The following is a 20,730-nucleotide window of genomic DNA, read 5'->3' as shown; positions in this document are numbered from 1 at the left end:
GGCCGGCCCGTAGATCTAAAAGGATCCAGCCATAGGCCTGATCGGATATAGGAGCTATTCATAGGGTCGATTCCTGGTTCACCACTCATTCCCGAGCCCGAGAAAGCACCTCATTTTAGGTTAGCTGTACTTACTTGTCGTGTACCAACACGTTTTCGTAGGCGCCAACTCCAAGTTCCTTCTCTTCTTTCTTTTTTCAAGTCACGATCAGAATGATGACATTCTTTTTTGCTTTAGAAAGGAGAAGGGAAAAGGCCAATTTGCACCACCATCCTTCCCCAAAGATTCGGTTAGTGTGCAATCCAAATGATCTCTGGATTGATCAGAAGATCCTTTCAGTTGGATAGAATCCGTTACTTGAATGAAACTAGATCTTGTGGAATCATATTGAATATTTGACGATATATTGCTAAAAACCGATCCTTGTTTACCAACCACACATTGTCTAACCAAATCCAATTCTCTCTCGATACGTTCCTCAAAAAATCCGGTTCGGGCGGATTCTTCCCCCAACTAACGAAGAGATCTTGGTGGAATTGCCACATATGAAATTGAGTACAGTTTTCCAAAGAAATAGCCCACTTATTTCTCAAGAAGAAATGGGAAAGATGCTCAATATCATTTGATTTAATAGTTGACCCAGCCCCTTGTTGTTTGAAGAAACCCTCCACTTCAATTGGTATTTTTTCACGAAAAGCAGGCTTAGGCTCTGACCGCGTGCCTGTTGAAGAATGAGTCGGCGACTCATAGGCAGTGGCTTGGTTAAGGGAACCCACCGAAAGAGAAGACGTCCCTCAAAGCCCCATTAACGCAAAACAAGTCGATTCCTACGTTTTTAAATTACCAGAAGCTCTTAGCTACTCAACTATACTATAGGCTCTAAAGGCATTACTTGACTGAAAGAGTGCTTATATTATGGGGGCTTCCCTTTCCAACATCTGACTTATATACAGGTCAACATCGACTTAAGAAGCACGAAAAAAAAGTAGCTACCTCGGGAAGACGCTACCGATCCCTGAATCGAGGGACTACGCGCTTTCAATCCCTTACAGCTGCCTTCCAAGCCCTTCCACTGCCCGAACTACCTGCCGTTCAATCTCTAAGGCGGGTTTCTGCTGAGAACGGAATATTGTTCGTGTCCAAAGGTGAACAAAGCCCTAGCTTCTAGAGTTCGCTGCTTTTCCCAGGCCGGAGAAGGGCTTATACTGCTCGCCTTTATTTTTTCTATTTTTCGCTTAGATGTGCTCGGCAGATGCTAAAGCCAGAGCGTGATGGCAAGAATTGATCAAGCGAAGAATCACAGTTCTCAGCTATCACATTCAGAAAGACTACTGGACTAATTTCACTCAATTAAATAAACTATACCCTTACAAAACTTATTAGTACTCCTACACAGTTGTTCAATTTTAATGTCATTCTTAACTCTATCCTTGACTGGGTCCCTGTAGTTCTTTAATTTAGGAGTTTCTGATTTTAGGATACCAGCTTCGTGGGACCGTAGTCCAACTCAAGGCTAAGCTTTACGGTCCTGCCGCTTTCTCGATCAACTAACCGCACTCTTAAAGACAAGGAAAGGGACTGATTCACAAAGGAGTCCGGCAGAAAGAGTCTCCGTCCTGAACACAGAAGGAAGGCGGGTTTGTCAATGCTTGAACTGATTGATCTAAGTGAGCTACGAAGTTAGTCTTCTAGGATCAACTTGCTTCAAAGTGCCCATTAATGATTTGTTAATTTCAGGAAGATATTAGTGATCCCTATTAGTGACTATAAAGGCAAGTCCTAGTTAATGACCTGAAAGAAGCAATAGTTAGGAGAGGTGCGCCAGCGGCGAGCAGAAGCAAGCTCACCTCTCTCCCCCTTTTTTAGCTAACTCGCTCCTGAACTCTGCGGCGAGTTCAGCCACCACCTCCGGGTCTGAGCTCTGCTCGAGCGTAGTCAGCCAGCTTTGCTTGGAAGATTATTCTTTCCTCCTCGGTAAAAGAGGGCAAAAAAAGGTGTGTGGGAGAAAGAATTCTAAAAGGAGACTTTTTTGTTCCTATTAACAAAGCATCCCCTTTTTCTTCGCTCTTCCGGAACCGGTACAGAAATAGGTGCTTTTTCTACATTGTTTACCTTAGTTACTGGGGGGTTTCGGGGAAAACAGGCGGGTTGACATTCAATTAGAATAACCGCTGTTGTCTCTTTCCTGCTCTCCTCTGCTACAGAATCTTTCTTCAAGATACGAAACGAGCAGGCGAAAACGGCTATCCCTATTGTATTTTAGATGGAGTCATCTACAGGGTGTTTGCTCTTGGATTGGACTAAGCGGGAATCCTTACTGTGGAAGCAGACCTTGTCATTCTTCTCCTTCAATGCCAGTGGATAAGTACACTAGGGCTGGAAGCTCAGTAGCAAGGCCGTCTCATAGTCACCACTTGTCTGTCGTTTCAAGCTTCCAAAACAAGCAGAAAAACACGTTGTCGGTTCAGCAGCTCGAATTATCTCAGCAATAGTGTCCCTACCCATGATGAACTAAAATTTTTGGGGCCTCCAAATTTGATATAATCAACCTTTCGAGCAGCTCTTTCAACTGCCGCCTAATCCCCCAACATGCTCAAGAACCGAGAGCCGTCCAGGGACTGGACGGTGGCTTGCTCTGACCAAGACTCCACTTTTTGCTCTGTCCGCGGAGCGTATGAATTTCCTGGAATATAGATAGACCAAAAGAGTACTGAGTTTAGCGTCGACAAGGCAAGTAGTGGATCTTTATTATCGAATGATATGGGAGACAGTCAAAGCATCAGTCTCAGCATCGACCGCCCGTAGGGGGTTTACTGCACAAGGCCCCTACAAAGGAAAGGCTTTATCCCAGCGAACAGAAGTAGGCAGAATTGGCATAATTATTACTGTGAGGATTGAGCTGCCAAAAGAGATTATCCTCCTTTGGGCTGGAAGAGAAGATTTATGCAGTCCATAAAAAAATAAAAGTAATATTTAAATAGGCAAGGAAATGGCTCATTCATAAAGCAAGGGATGAGCGCTAGCGCTAAAGCCGTTGTTGTCTTCCTGAATTTCATAGCGGAAGGTTGACTTTTGGGTATTCAACTTTGTGTTGCAGCTCAGTGAGACGACCCTGACATAGAAGGTTTAAGCTCAGCCTCAGGGCGGCAGTCTCTCTATCAGGCCCCGCTGCTTCAGTCTCTTTCTCTTTATCCGCATTCCCATACGGATTAACAAGCCTTTCTGTACTCTCTTCCTAGCATTAGAAAAGCAAAGATTCGATACCTCTTTTATTATTAATTAATAATAGGCATTCTCTGATCGGCCTAATCTCGTAATACATGGCTATGTCCCTGACCTGAGACTAATGCAATCAGTTCCTTCCTCCGCCTTCTCTTTCGACGTTCGCCAATCGGAGAGGACAACCGATTGAGTCTGAACCTTAATTTAAAGATGGAAGGAAGACCCGGATGGATGCAGTGGAGGCAGTCCTTCCAGAACCGGATCTTCCAGAACCGGATATGGATTGTATGAGGGGTGTCATCAAGCGGAGGTTACTTGTGCACCACTTGGGTCAGAAGAATTTCTCGGTTTCCGATCATGAAATAGACCAAATTATAAATCTGAAGAACGACATGTTTTTTTTAGCACGCGTGCCTCCGTCCCAAAAAAGATGTATATTCCGAACATTTTGTCGTGGGTGCTACTAGAAAAATTGTTATCCGACCGATGGATTTCCCGATTTTTAGATTTTCATTTCTTTATGTAAAAAAGAGTTGGATCAAAGGCCTCGTCTCTGTACCCTTCCGTAGAGGAGGGGCTTATGCAATTTGGGATCCTCATTTTGGTCAACCGGCCATGGAAGCTTTTACTCGAGGGGGTGCTCTTGGCCCAGTGAATATCGCTTATTCTGGTGTTTATTAGTGGTGGTATACAATCGGTTTACGCACTAATGAAGATCTTTATACTGGCACTCTTTTTCTATTATTTCTTTCTGCCATATCCTTAATAGCAGTTTGGTTACACCTACAACCGAAATGGAAACCGAGCATTTCCTGGTTCAAAAATGTCGAATCTTGTCTGAATCATCATTTGTCAGGACTCTTTGGCATAAGTTCCTTGGCTTGGACAGGGCATTTAGTTCATGTTGCTATTCCTACATCCAGAGGGGAGTACGTTCGGTGGAATAATTTCTTAGATGTATTACCGCATCCCCAAGGGTTAGGCCTACTTTTTACAGGTCAATGGAATCTTTATGCTCAAAACCCCGATTCAAGTAATCATTTATTTGGTACCGCCCAAGGGGCGGGAACTGCCATTCTAACTCTTCTCGAGGGATTCCATCCACAAACGCAAAGTTTATGGCTGACTGATATTGCCCATCACCATTTAGCTATTGCATTTATTTTTCTCGTTGTTGGTCATATGTATAGAACCAATTTTGGAATTGGGCACAGTATGAAAGATCTTTTAAATGCACATATTCCCCCGGGGGAGGATTGGGGCGTGGACATAAGCATCATCTACTACCCGTCATCTTCCACTATCCTAGTTTTAATTCTGGAACCCTAACCCATTAAATGGCACTATAAATAGGGTTTTAAATACTCTCACTTAACATACCTAAGAGACTGAGCAACGGCGCATGCAAGAACTCGGTTGGGCTCTGAAATATCCAACCTCACAAGTCTGTTAGCCAAGGACTGAATGTCCAAAGCTAGTAGCCTCTCCTCTGCTGAAATGAATGTCAAACTACCCATACTCTCCGCCTTTCTGCTCAAGGCATCCGCAACTATATTCGCCTTACCCGGATGATAAAGGATGGTAATGTCATAATCCTTTAGTAACTCAAGCCACATGCGCTGCCTCAAATTGAGATCCATATATATTATTTGTTTGTTACTGATATTATTTTTTCCATTTATATTATGTCGCCACCGTCTAGTTTTCATTAGAAGAATGTTAGAGTATTTAAGAGTTTGTTAGGGTCTATGGGAAAAAGTTTCATTTGGAAAGGTAAAACATTCTCTGACAACTCAAACTCGAAACTATTTACCGCGTACAAGGCCACAACCTTTTGTGATCTAAGACCTCCTCATTCTGCTTGTCCATCTTCTTACCCTTTTCTGTAAAACCCTACCAAGAAAAATGTTTGAAATTGAATGATATTTACTTCTACTGTTTTGTCTCTATGTACCCAAATTTCCTACGTTAGATATGTTTGAGTAAGTCTAGTTTGTCTTTATGTACCCAATTTCTGCTATTGATCAGTTGCATACTTGCATTGTCACATGCACCTGTCAATTTCAAAAAAACAAAACAAATATTGTATAATTTCAATTACTCATTTTTGGACGATGGCAACGTAAATTAACTAAAATCATGTAACCATTATTGTATATACTAAGAATACCATACGAGCAAAATTAGGCACATATAAATTCGTCTTGTTAATTAATCTCCTATCAATAGAACGACAATTTAATTTCAACGAGGCAGTTGTTAATTATAACACTCATGCTCTATCCATCAACTATATGTATTTTCTCGAAAGGCAAAGTGTTTTCCACCAAAAAAATCCTTTTTCTTAAGATTTAAATCCGAAATTACTGATCACGGAGAAATCACAAACTATTTCACCACATTTTTTCGTGGTCCCGATTTCTTATTCAAACAACCTTAACACTTTGCTTGCCAGCGTGTTATCAGAATCAATCAATGCACTATTAGTCTAGTTGTAACAGACTAGTTCATTAGTGATATTGTCCGCTTTGAGCCTAGGCTCGCACGGCTTTACTTAAAACGCGTCGCTAGAGCCTAAGGTCTGTCTACTTATATACCCAACATCTCTCCCGTGTTTTGTCGATGTGGAATTCGCCTAAGGTATCACACTAGTACTCAATCAAACATTGTTATAACACGAAGAAAATAGATGAAAAAAAAATCAAAAAATCAATTTGAAATAGAAGAATAGTACAATTCTAGGGTTAAATGGATTTTAATTAATATACAAGAAGGATTATCACGGGATGTGGTATTGAACAAGATTTGAATATTTTGGGAGACATTTTATCGACAAAATATAACACGCTTGAATACATGAATTGTCACGACCCCAATTTCCCTCCGTAGGATGTCGTGATGGCACTTAGTCTCTAAGACTACGTAAGCCTACTTCTTTGGTAGCTCAACACATGTACTCTTTACCTGCTTATGCATTCATAGCACAAGACTTTACTACTCAAGCTGCATTATATACCCACCACCAATATATCGCAGGATTCATCATGACAGGAGCTTTTGCTCATGAAACTATATTTTTCATTAGAGATTACAATCCGGAGCAAAATGAAGATAATGTATTGGCAAGAATGTTAGAGCATAAAGAAGCTATCATATCTCATTTAAGTTGGGCCAGCCTCTTTTTGGGATTCCATACCCTGGGACTTTATGTTCGTTGTGTGTGCTTTCAAGCAATAAGATTGCTTGCTAAACGAACCACTGCTGATGAAGTGCCCCATACCCGCACTAAGGGGTAACCTGAGATAATGTATGGAAGCAGTCTGATTATTTTCACTTGAGTCGAAATGATGAGGAACATCGTAATAATGAAATTAACAAATTGGCTAGTAGATTAGTAGCAACACTGTGTATCACTGTCAGTGGCTATACCCTTATTCAACTCAGCCAAACCTGAGCCAATCTCAGTCCAACTTCAACCTGTCTCAACCATAATGATTTGAAGAAATGTTTATTTTTGTGAAAGTTTAAGTCTGTTAGTATCAGAACTTATTTGTAGGTTATTTTGTGGAAGATTTGATCTGAAATATTCAGAACTTAGTTAATGTTGTTTCGGTTTGGTTTTAGACACAGTAGTAAACTGGTTTCTGCTAGTGTGTAGATTTGATGGCCTACTATTGACAATCAAAATGGTTGTTTTGAACTTGTTTAATTGTTCAGATGTTAATGCCCAGCATAACTTTTCATTGCAGCAAAATACTTCATACACTTGACATTGTTAGTGTTTGTTAAGAATAAACATACAATACAAAGATCCTAAGCTAAGAATAATACTACAAAGAGCAGTGCAGCAACAACAAACATAATTACATATTGTTTTTCCCTATTCCTTCGCTGCTCATTGACGCTAATTCTTGATAGCAGTCCCGAAATTACTTGTTTGTAATGATCTGGAAGAGGTGGGTCAACCCACCTGAAAATATTACAGCAACTAGTTGTACCATAATTTGAGCATCCTAAGAACCTTCTACCTGGATTGGTGGGCTTCCAGGTTATGCACACAACATCGTCAAATCCACAATGACAAACTACACGACTTTCCATTTCATTCTTGGCCTGAAGAATAAAATATCGACTTAGAGAAGAAAAAAAAATACTTGAATCTGTAAAACATTTGAAGAAAAGAAGTGTTGCAGAGCTTGTTAGGCATCAATAACGGAGGTTGTTAAACATTGAGTAAGAAGAAGCCCTCTAAATAGATGGGCCCTTGTGTTTTATTACCATTAGGCAGTGAAAATATCTTAATCACGCTCCTGCCAGGCGTGTCTTACACGCACAACAACTGACTAGGAATAACTAATGCCACGTAGATTGAGTCATAGGTCGGAGGTGTTTATTAGTTCACCTATGCTCAAGTATAAGTGTTCATATAGGGATTTTGAAAGTTCATTTACCGGCATGACAATCGGGTACAAGTTTAAGTGGCCAGGAGGTCATTTTGCCAACTTTAAATTGATACGTAAGTTCCAGCGCCGGAGAAAAGAGGAACTGGAAATCTATTGGACCTTCCATCTAGCCTTCTTCATTAAAAGAAGAGAAAGTAGAACATGTAAAGAACTTCTAGAGTTCGAAAAAGATAAAAACAAACACTACGGAACATCTTTTAAAACGTATTTAAGAAAATGATATTAATTCTTGTTTATTCCATATATAGCATATTCTTTTACAATATTAGCATACCGTAAAGATTATGTGAACAATGAATGAGTAACATAAATTATGGGATTAGTATTATCCTTATTTATCTTTTTATATTCTCTCTCCTCCTATTTTCTAAATTTTAGTTGCTTGAATTAGGATTCAAATCTCTCTCTCTTTCTATTCTAAATTTCTTTCCTTTAATTTAGCATTCAAATAGTCTTTGAATATTTTTTTAGTACTTTGAATATTTATATGAATAGTATAAATAAAATATGTTATTTATATATAAAAGATATATTTTCCAAAATGAAATAGAGTCCATTACTGTCACGATCCAAAAATCACAAGTCGTGATGGCACCTAACTCGACCCGCTAGGTAAGCCAACTAACAAAACAATACAAGCCAAATGAAATTATGAAAAAATAGTGAAGGATTGTCCGAACTTTTACAAATTAACCCAAGAACTGGTAGTACAACTCATGAGCTTCTAAGTCTTAGAATTTACAAAGATGATACAAAATTTTTTTTTTACACGATCTATTTGAAGGCTACATAAAGAGATTAACAAAATCTAAAGCTACTAAGGACAAGTGGCAGCTACATCCGGAACGCACGAACATCTTCAGGGTCCGCTCCCGATATCACCAACAGCTCCACTCCAAAAGTCTGCACGCAAGGTGCAGAAGTACAATATGAGTACAACCGACCCCATGTACTCAGTAAGTATTTTGTCTAACCTCGGCGAAGTAGTGACGAGACTTTTTAGTTAAAAGATGCTCACTAATAAAATTTGTAAAGTAACTAACAATAGAACTATACTATAATATAACAGAATAGAGCACACAAACGAATGTACAAAGCAATAACAGAGTACTAGAAGAGATCACAATCCAACAATTTCCAATATCTCGACCAATCCTTTCCTTAGAGCGAAACCCAATGAACCACAGTAAAACTTTCATAGTGTGAGAGAAACACTCAAGACATCAAATTCAACGGTACGACAACACCCTTCGTGCATTTATCTCATCCTCACCAGATATGCGTAAAACAGTACCAACTGAAGGGCAGAAATACATATAAGAGAAATGACAAAGTAGGAAATACGCAAGTAGTAATAATGAACGAGAATGTACATAAGGACATCAGTAACAGACTAGGCGGAAAGCATAAAGGTAATGACAATAATTAGGAAAAGGAATGTAACTTCAACTAACTAGCATGGTAGAGGCATGAAGATAGATATAACAAATAAAAAAGGGGACACATGATCTTTATAAGTTAACAAGTAGAGACATGAATGACTAACATGGAAGAAGACCTGTACCTATGTGCAACAAAACATATATGACATGGATGCAATTATAACAACAGGAAGTAGGCATGATATTTACAAGTTAAGCAAGTAGAAGGCATGGGCAACACAATAGTAATTGAGATATCGAATAAAGACAGAACAGTAACGACAAGTCACATAAGAACCGTAAGTACGACAGTAACAATTCAAGGTAAAGACATGAAGATATCTGCAAGAAAAGGATATCATAACATAATGCATGTCCCTCGTCCTCACTTGCACGGAAACACCCTTCGTTCCATGAACTCGCAATAACACAAAAGCATGATAATATAAATTCATTGGCACGGCATCATCCTTCGTGCTTTTACTAACATAACATGGCACGGCATCACCCTTCGTATTTTTACTCACAAATGATATGGCACGGCATCACCCTCCATGCTTTTACTCTCAATAATATGGCACGGCATCACCCTTCGTGCTTTTACTCTCAGATAATATGCCACGGCATCACCCTTTGTGCTTTACACTCTTACTTACCAGGCATATGTATATCAATAACAAACAAGGCAGGAAGCATAAATAACGTCAAGGAGAGTGTTTAAACGAATATTCCAAATGAATCCTAATCACAACTTTCCAAGCCAACAATAGCTCAATAAACCTGCAAGAACCTTATTATTCATGTATTCCAATAAATCTCACAAATGATCCACTACACAAGTATAGAATCTAGTATCTCAAGAATATCGTCCGTACCAATGTGTCACAACCCAAAATCCATTAAAGGTCGTGATGGCGCCGGATACCGCGGTTAGGCAAGCCAAAAATAAATACTTAATTTGGTTCTCACTTTTTTTTTAATATTCCTAAAATCATATTTCCTTCAATTAGTAAAAGATGGAGTTTACAAAATAAATAATAATATCTTTAAAAATTCCAATACAGTGCAACCCATAATCGCCCAAAACCCGGTGTCACAAGTGCATGAGCATCAACTAGGAATATAAAATAAAATACAACATCTGTTCGGAAGATAAATTGGATAGAAAAATATAAATACTTTGAAGGAGACTCTGCTGGCTGCGGACTCGTAACGAGGAATGCAGCTCACCTAAGTCCCTGCAATAATCGCGCCTCTGCGCCCACGAAGCCACTAGACATATATACACCTGCACAAAAACGTGCATCAAGTATAGCATGAGTACGTAAATCAACGTGTACCCAGTAAGTATCCCGCCTAACCCCGAAGAAATAGTGACGAGGTGTCGACTCCGACATTTACTAAGGGCCAACAATATGATAATATGAAATTCTAATTAAGCAAGATATATATATAACAATAAAACTCAGAACAAGAAATAACTGAACAAGTCTTCAGAAATATTTAAGATCTTGAATCACTTCCTTCCTTTAAAACATATGATTACACAAATAATGAATTTATACCGATTATGAAAGAAACATCCAGTTCTATTATTACACACGAATACCACCGAGGACTTTCGGCCCGATCCAACATAAATGTAAATTGTGCACTGCTGAGGGTCGAACGGCGCGAACCATAGATGCATCTATTACCCCGCTTGCAGATCATACATGCGACACGGTCAAAAAGAAATTTATAAATAAATCATAACCCTTTCTTGATTCTTTTCAAAATAAAGACAATTCGACTTGAAGCTTTTAAATCCTTAAAAATTCTCAACTCAGTTTCATTTGATACATTTAACAAATATAATCAAATAACGGTATCCACAAGCATAGTGTAAACCCAAAACTACTCGAACATAAACATGAATAGTAGCTACGTACGAAGTCTCGTCACTTAGTACTTATGTAGCCCCCCACAAATAACAACACATATTAATTAAGTTCACCTATGGGGTAAGTTCCCTCTTACAAGGTTAGAAATGAGACTTACCTCGCTCCGAAGATCCGTCACCGGCTCCCAAACCCTTCCAATAACTCAAACCGATGTCCAACGCTCCAAAACTAGTCAATAAACATGCAAATCCATAAATACACACTCTAATACTGATTATAATCCAATTTATAACAATTCCTAACTCCGCTTGAAAAATCGATAAAATTACCCTCGGGCCCACGTGCCCGGATTCCTTAAAATTTTCGAAGATAAACCTTACCCATATCGCCAAAAACTCAAATATATAATTTATTCCAGGTTCCACGTCCAATTTCGTGGTCAAAATCCAAAATTAAAATTTCTAGGTTTTCTACCAAAAACTCTACAATTTCTACCAATTTCCATGCTTAAATCCTTATACAAATCATGTATTTAACTTGAAATAGGTGGGAATCACTTACCTTGTGTTGCTTGATGAAAATTCCTCCTTGAATCTCTCCAAAATCGACTCAACCAAGTGGAAAATGAGAGAAGAAGAGCCAAATCTCGCTTTTAAAACAATCTGCCCAGCGACCTCTCGCACCTGCGGTCCCTTGACCGCTTCTGTGGTTCCGCAGGTGCGGCTAAATTACCGCTTCTGTGGTCCTCCTTCATACCCTCAACTCCGCATCTGCGGCCCCCATCCGCTTCTGCGCCTTCGCTCCTATGACTCCACGTGCGCAGGTGCGGTCCCGCTTCTGCGGAACTTGACCGCATTTGCGGTCCCATCCTTCCCCAGCCTAAGCCGCTTCTGCGACCCTCATGGCCGATTCTTTCCTCCGCACCTGCGGCCCTAACCTTGCAGGTGCGGTTACACCAGAACTGGTGCACTTCAGCCAATCCCTAAGTCCAAAACTTGCTCCGTTAACCATCCGGGACCCACCTGAGGCCCCCGGAACCTTAACCAAATATACCAACATGTCCGAAATCATATTACGAACTTAGTCCAGCCTCCAATTCACATCAAACAACGTTAAAAACACGAATCACATCCCAATTCGAGCTTAATGAACTTTAGAACTTCAAACTTCTACCTTCGATGCCGAAACCTATCAAATTACGTCCGATTGACCTCAAATTTTGCACACAAGTCATAATTGACATTACGGACCTACTCCAATTTCCGAAATCGGAATCCACCCCCGATATAAAAAATTCTACTTCCGGTCAAACTTCTCAAAAACCTTCAAATTCCTAACTTTCGCCAAATTATCCCAAAATGACCGACGGGCCTCCGAATCCACTTCCGGACACGCTCCCAATATCAAAATCATCACACAGAGCTATTCCCATACTCGAAATCCCAAACGGACATCGATAACATTGAAATGCACTTCAACCCAAATTTATGAAATTCTTTTAAAATGCCAATTTCCCCAATAGGCGCCGAAACGCTCCCGGGTCATCCAAAACCCGATCCGGGCATACGCCCAAGTCCAAAATCATCATACAAACCTGTTGGAACCTTCAAATCCCGATTCCAAGGTCGTTTAATCAAAAATCAAACTTTAGTCTATTCCTCCAACTTAAGGTTTTCGAAATTAGAATTTTCTTCCCAAACTAACTCCGAACTTCCCGAAATTCAATTCCTACCATACGTACAAGTCATAATACCTTAAGTGAAGCTGCTCAGGGTCTCAAACCGCTGAATGACACGCTAGAGCTCAAAACGACCGGTCGGATCGTTACACAATGTATTAATGACTATCCATATTAATGACCGAATTAGACACATCAACGTTTTCTCAGAATTTCCATCAAATTTTATCAAGTTATAACAAGCTAAGTCTTAGTTCCTAACATTTAATACTATGATCTTAGTATCTAGGAGTCAAGTAAGGCATGAAACAAGAAGGTCACGTGATTCTACAAGACACAATTTATAACAATTTACCCTCGAGCATGGTTAACCCTTGGCACATGCATATATACTCGTCACCTCATATATGTATCACCCTGCATGTAACAAACAATGTCAAATAGTAGGAAAATTTTCCTCAACAAAGTTAGGCAAGACACTTACCTCAATTCAGCTAACTCAATACTGAATTTAGCTTATTCCTTTACAAATTCACCTTCGCTCGGCTCAATCTAGCCAAAGAAGATTTAAATACATCACACAATGCAAGGGAAAACAATTTCAATTAATAAAGATGTGATTTTTATTCAATTTCTAAAACGTCAACAAAAGTCAAACCTCGGGCCCTTCCGGTCAAAACCCGGGTCCATGGGTAAGTCTTGACTACCCATAGCCTCACGAGTCCAAATACGTATTTTGTTTTCAAATACGAGTCCTATTCGACTCTCAAATCCCAAATTTTTATTTTTCAAAGTTTTGACAAAATTCCCAAATATTTCCCTAGATTCCCATGAATTTGATGTTAAATCTTATGTAAAATCATGAAATGTAGTTGAGAATTGATTAGAGGTACTTACCCAATGATTTGGTATGAAAATCCCTTCACAAAATCGCCTCCCATCGAAGCTAGGATTCAAAATATAACAAAAATGAAGCTAAGACTCGGAATTCTCAACATTAGCAGGCTGCAGATGTCGCATTTGCGAAAGGGGGTTCGCAAATGCGACCCCCGCAAATGCGAACAACTTATCGCAAATGCGAATCAGAAGGTTTTCTGTCAGGGTCGCATTTGCGACCATATACTTCGCAAATACGAAGACCAACATTTTGCAAAAGCGGCAGGGTCCATCGCAAATGCGGATATCCCCACATCGCAAATGCGGAGCGTTTCTTCGCAAATGCGATGGCTCATTTGCGACAAAAATATCGCAAATGCGATGACACCAGTACCAACACTCAAAAATTATGGAAAAGCATCTGAAACCAAGTCGAAACTCACCCGAGCCCACGAGGCTCCAAACCAAACACCCACAGAAGTCTAAAAATATAACACGAACTCGCTCGAGCAATCAAAACACTAAAATAACCTATAGAATCACGAATCGGATGCCAAAACGCATGAAGATCAAAGAAAACTTCAAGAACTTTTAAAATCACAACCAAGCGTCCGAACCATATCAAATCAACTCCAAATGGCGCCAAATGTTGTATACAAGTTCCATATGACGAAACGAACCTACTCGAAGCTTCAAATCATGCATAGAAACCTCGAAATGATAAATCGCACATCAAGTCAAAATCAATGAACTTTGAAACTTCAACTTCTACAACCGATGTCGATATATGGCACGGCATCACCCTTTGTGCTTTACACTCTCCCTCACATGATAATGTATAAACAATGGCATGGCATCACCCTTCGTGCTTTACGCTCTTCCTTATGAGGCATATATATATATATATATATATATATATATATATATATATATATATATATATATATATATATCAATGACAAACAAGGTAGGAAGCATAAATAACGTCAATGAGTGTTTAAACGAATATTCCAAATGAATCCCAATCACAACTTTCCAATCCAACAATAGTTCAATAAACCCGCAAGAACCTTATTGTTCAAATATTCCAACAAATCTCACAAATGATCCACTACACAAGTATAGAATCTAGTATCTCAAGAATATCGGACGTAGCAATGTATTAATGATTATGCATAGTGATGACCGAATTAGACGCCTCAATGTGTTTTTAGAATTCCATCAAATTTGATCAAGTTATAACAAGCTAAGTCTTAGTTTCTAACATTTAATACTATGATCTTAGTATCTAGGAGTCAAGTAAGGCATGAAACAAGAAGGTCACGTAATTCTACAAGACACAATTTATAACATAATTTACCCCTGAGCATGGTTAAACCTTGTCACATGCATATATGCTCGTCACCACATATATATATCAACCCCGCATGTAACAAACAATGTCAAATAGTAGGAAAAATTTCCTCAACAAAGTTAGACAAGACACTTACCTCAATTCGGCTAACTTAATACTCAATTTAGATTTTTCCTTTACAAATTCACCTCCGCTCGGCTCAATCTAGCCAAAGACGACTTAAATACATCACACAATGCAAGGGAAAACAATTTTAATTAATAAAGCTGTGATTTTTATTCAATTTCTAAAAAGTCAACAAAAGTCAAACCTCGGACCCTTCCGGTCAAAACCCGGGTCCATGGGTAAGTCTTGATTACCCATAGCCTCACGAGTCCAAATACGTGTTTTGTTTTCAAATACGAGTCCTATTCGACTCTTAAATCCCAAATTTTCATTTTTCAAAGTTTTGACAAAATTCCCAAATTTTTCCCTAGATTCTCATGAATTTGATGTTAAATCTTAATTAAAATCATGAAATGTAGTTGAGAATTGATAAGAAGTACTTACCCAATGATTTGGTATGAAAATCCCTTCACAAAATCGCCTCCCATCGAAGCTAGGATTCAAAATATAACAAAAATAAAGCTAAGACTCGGAATTCTCAGCATTTAGCAGGCTACAGATGTCGCATTTGTGATAGGGGGTTCGCAAATGTGACCCCCGCAAATGTGAACAACTTATCGCAAATGCGAACCAGAAGGTTTCCTGTCAAGTTTGCATTTGTGACCATATACTTAGCAAATGCGAAGACCAATATTTCGCAAAAGCGGCAGGGTCCATCGCAAATGCGAATAACCCCACATCGCAAATGCGGAGGGTTTTTTCGCAAATGCGAATCTTCCCCAGCAGCCCAATTTTCGCAAATGCGATGGCTGCTTCGCAATTGCGACTGCTGCATTTGCGACAAAAACATCGCAAATGCGATGACACCAGCACCAACACTCAAATATTATGGAAAAGCATTCTGAAGCCAAGTCGAAACTCACCCGAGCCCACGAGGCTCCAAACCAAACACCCACAGAAGTCTAAAAATATAACACGAACTCGCTCGAGCGATCAAAACATTAAAATAACCTATAGAATCACGAAACGGATGCCAAAACGCATGAAGATCAAAGGAAACTTTAAGAACTTCTAAAATCGCAACCAAGCGTCCGAACCATATCAAATCAACTCCAAATGGCGCCAAATGTTGTATACAAGTTCCATATGATGAAACGAACCTACTCGAAGCTTCAAATCATGCATAGAAACCTCGAAATGATAAATCGCACATCAAGTCAAAATCAATTAACTTTGAAACTTCAACTTCTACAACCGATGTCGAAACCTATCAAATCACGTCCAATTGACCTTGAATTTTGCACACAAGTCACACTTGGCATTACGGACCTAATCCAACTTACAAAATTAAAATTCGACCCCGATATCAAAAAGTTCACTCCCGGTCAAACTTCCCAAAAATCCAATTTTTGTCATTTCAAGACTAATTCGACTACGGACCTCCAAATTACAACCCGGGCGCGCTTCTAAGTCCAAAATCACCCAACAGAGCTAACAGAACTGACGGAACCCCATTCTGAGGCCTCAAACTACCGAGCGAAGTGCAGATGCTCAAAACGACCAATCGGGTCGTTACAATTATAATGGTATTTTTAAGTATATTAATATACAGAGTATACTGAATCCTTCAGTCATTGTATGTATATATTGTGTTTTAATGTAATAATAGTAGATAATTAAATATATACATGGAATACGTATATTCATGGTATTATAATAGTGTTTGTGCGTGTATATATACTAGTATCTATGAACGTGCGTTGCACGTTAATAATGTCACGTGATGATTTAAACATTTAATTATATGAAGGAACAATAAAATTTAATTAATGAGAGAAATTTTATATATAATAATACAACAATCATCTAAATGTCGAAAAATATTATTACATTAGCATAGTACATGAATTTAAAATAAAAGGACATAATCAAAACTTACACAAATGATCAATTTTGTCATATTAGTTAGATAATTAAGTATTATATTTTAAAAGTATTTAATGTGATGGTATCTTAACGAACACTTCTTTGTGGACTATATTTTTTTGTATTTGTTTTCTCCTAATGCTTTGGTTGCTCTACCTTAACCATACAGACATAAACATAAAAAATACCGCACAGAGCGCCCGCTCTAAAAAGCTGCCCTCCAAAACTCTTGTTGTCGATCTTGATATCCCTCTTGAAAGTGCAACATACAGTTGTTTGTGCAAAAAAATATATTGCGGTAAATATAGTCCAATATTTAGGATATTTGTCCTTATACTTTATTTGTTATATTTGCAAAACATAAACATACTAAAAATTATTTTCACACAAATTTAAAAGAATATACCTTAGTTTCGGAAGACGAAAATTGAATTCAGGGATAATAATATACTTAGAAGCACATTGATCAATATCATAATTTTTGTGTATATGACGTTATTGTCAAAACCTTTATACCATATGTGTGCTATTACATAAGCTATTCGGCGTATCTAAATTTTTCAGTAGCATGACGTATATTGTTTTTTTCAAAATTAACCTATATACAATGGAAGATCAATTTTAACGTAGTCTATTATATATACGGTGATACTAACATACGTAAGAAATAATAAACTTTACAATAAATATGTATGGTAGAAGGACATTTGGTATTAAAGTATTTAAGTATTCTTCTTGGTAGTAATTATTGGTATCATTTTCTGATGAGTCAAAAACTGAAAAATATTTTATTTTTACTATAAAATTTTGCAATCAACCTTTTATTTAGTTGATTAACATATTCATTTCTGCTAGCTAAGATATCTTTTTAATTCTATCATGCGATTTGCACAAATTGCGTTTTAATCTAATAATAGAAATATTTCTCTTATTAAATGCACTACTATTACCATTGGGATCGATAACCAAGTGTTCAGGAAAAAATAAATCATCTTTTATTGGATGCTCTTATTCGTTTCCGACACAAAGCAAGAAGACGCTGAATACTAGATCTGTTCTTACTTTATATTTCTTGTCAGTTCAATCTTTTTCATTTGAGGCTAGAAGTATAACTTTGGCAAGTTAGCTTTTACAGTCTCTATTTTTGTCGATTTTGGAACTACTGATAGTACTTGACAGAAATCACCTCCCAAACCATTAATTTTTCACCAAACGGTTTATTAATATCCAATATATCTCTAGAACTTCGTTTGACACTTAGCCATAAGTACTTCATTCCATATTATTAATTGTTTTTCCTTATAAATTTAGCATCATTGCTCTGCTTTGATATATTTGTGATGGTTATTTAAGTTGTTTGAAAAGGTATATCAAATTTAAAGTGAGTGACCTCATAATAAAATCGTTGTTGGTACACCACTTGCTATTACTGCTAACATTGTCATGCCTCTTGATATGATATTTGCAAGTAATATATGACATAGAAATATTATTTCGATTCTGTCAAAGGCATCTACAAAGAATAATTATATTATAGCAGTGTCAACTCTTTATAATATAGTCTTGAAAGCTTGTTCTTGTTTTGGATTTAGTTTTGATTGTACTTCCTCAGACACTTGTATATCATTTTGATTCTTAATAATATGTTAACCTTTTTAATTTTATTCTAACGCTCTTTTTATGGAATAAGTTTATGTATCCTAAGGTTTTTTTTAACTTGAATAAGAATTTTACTCATATAATAAATTTAAAAAATAATTTAATTGGATTATCTTGCTAAATAATTAATTAAAAAATTTAATTATTTGATTTTAACATAAAAATAATTTACACTATGTTGATTCAGATATTAATATTAGTTCATCTCTTGTTTTGAATATTTAATCTTAAAATTAATTTTATCCACCATAACTTTTATTTTCAAAGAGTAAAAAATTGATATGACATGTCACTTTTAGATCCTTATATCTGTAGAATTATTAGTGGTATTGACTCTTACCAGCCATTTTTTTCTCTTTCACACATTTATATTCTTAAATATCTTTTAGTTGTTGTTTAATAATTGGGTATTTTTTAATATTACGCGAAAAATTGATAAAACATATTATTTGAGTAGAAAAATAGTTCAAATATAATATAATAATATATTATCGTGGGGGTATTTTTCCTCAATTTTAATTCTTTATGCAGTTTATTTAATATTACTTTTAATATTTTTGGTATTGGACATTATGGAGTGCTAATGTATTGCCAATATAGAGGATTCTGATAAAATTGATTTTATTAAACTTTCCTACATATTTTTAATAAGATTTTAATAGATAAATTTTATTAATTTTAAAATATTAAATATTAAAAATTAGCAGAGAAAGTATTGTAGTCCAAAAAATAAGTCATTGCAGTTATGCCCTTACCTATGAGTTCTTATGTTTACTATTTTAGGAATATTTTGGTATATTAATATTATATCTATACTTTTATAATAATATAGGCTCTCATTTTTCTAAATTAATTTTGACAATATAATACATTCTCAAATTAAATTAGTAAGAGGACATTATAATACGTTTTCGAATTAAATTAGTAATAGAAATTTTTAAAAAGTATATCCTAAAAGTAATAGGATTACATGACTAAAGATATTTACTTGTTCAATTTTATATGAATTAGACAGCCCGAAAGTAATTATACTAATAGGATTCCTAAAGGTAATCATGTAGGATTCCTAACATGTAATATTATGTCCTAAAACTAATAGGATTATAAGGCTAATATCTAGAATTGCAGTCTTTTATTATGAGTTATTATGCTTAATATTATAATATTATTTTTGTAAACCAACATTGTATTCATGCTTTTATAATATATATATATATATATATATATATATATATATATATATATATATATATATATATATATATATAGTGTGTGTGTGTGTGTGTGTGTGTGTGTGTGTGTGTGTGTGTGTGTGTGTATATGTATAAGTGGTATAATGTTATAAACTATTAAAACCATCATTATACTGTATAAAAATTTATATTGACATGCAATAAAAAATAAAACTTTATACCAATGGTATATATAATTATACCATTTGTATACACATACTGTACAATTCAATATTGTTTGACAAAAACTTGCAGAGTCATGCTAATTTGGGGTCATAAAAGTTTTAGAAAATAAATATAAGATATGTATTCCAAAATGAAATATAGTCCATTAATCTCATATATGCACGTAGCAACAAAAAACGCATTAACTTCTCTTCGTCATTGTTCGGCGCTAATTTAGGAAGTTAAGGAGAAGAATCGGAACAGCTTTGGATTTTTATTTTTTATTTTTTATTTTTTTTGGAATGGAATGCTTTAGATTTTTCAAATCGTGATTCTGGGTCGATATTTATAGCTTCCTGCTAAAAATATAATTATTTTTGTAGAATACCTACTGCTGCTAGGTAACTAAAAATATTTCCTAAATATTGCCACTTATTTTTTTTCCCCGAAAAAGCTTAAGGGAAAATGGAACGAAATGGATTGTGAAAATTCCAAATAGCCGACCCAACTAACATGCAATAGAGTTTACATATGGTTTATCAAGAGTTTACCACGATCAAGAGGAGCCATACTTCTAACCCCTCTTTTCCTTTTCTGGCAAGGGTATTGCTTAACTCGTTTGAAATCCAAAAATGCAATATTTCTGAGATGATTAAGATTCTGACAAGAAAGCTATGGAAGCCTATGTTGCTCGGACTCTGCAAAAATGGTGCCGGGTGCGCTTCGGATCCTCCAAAAGTAGTGTA

The sequence above is a fragment of the Nicotiana tomentosiformis genome, chromosome 2 (genome assembly GCF_000390325.3).
Source record: "Nicotiana tomentosiformis chromosome 2, ASM39032v3, whole genome shotgun sequence".
Taxonomy (NCBI): domain Eukaryota; kingdom Viridiplantae; phylum Streptophyta; class Magnoliopsida; order Solanales; family Solanaceae; genus Nicotiana; species Nicotiana tomentosiformis.
The sequence above is the reverse complement of the archived record's forward strand: the minus strand, read 5'-3'. Positions refer to the sequence as shown.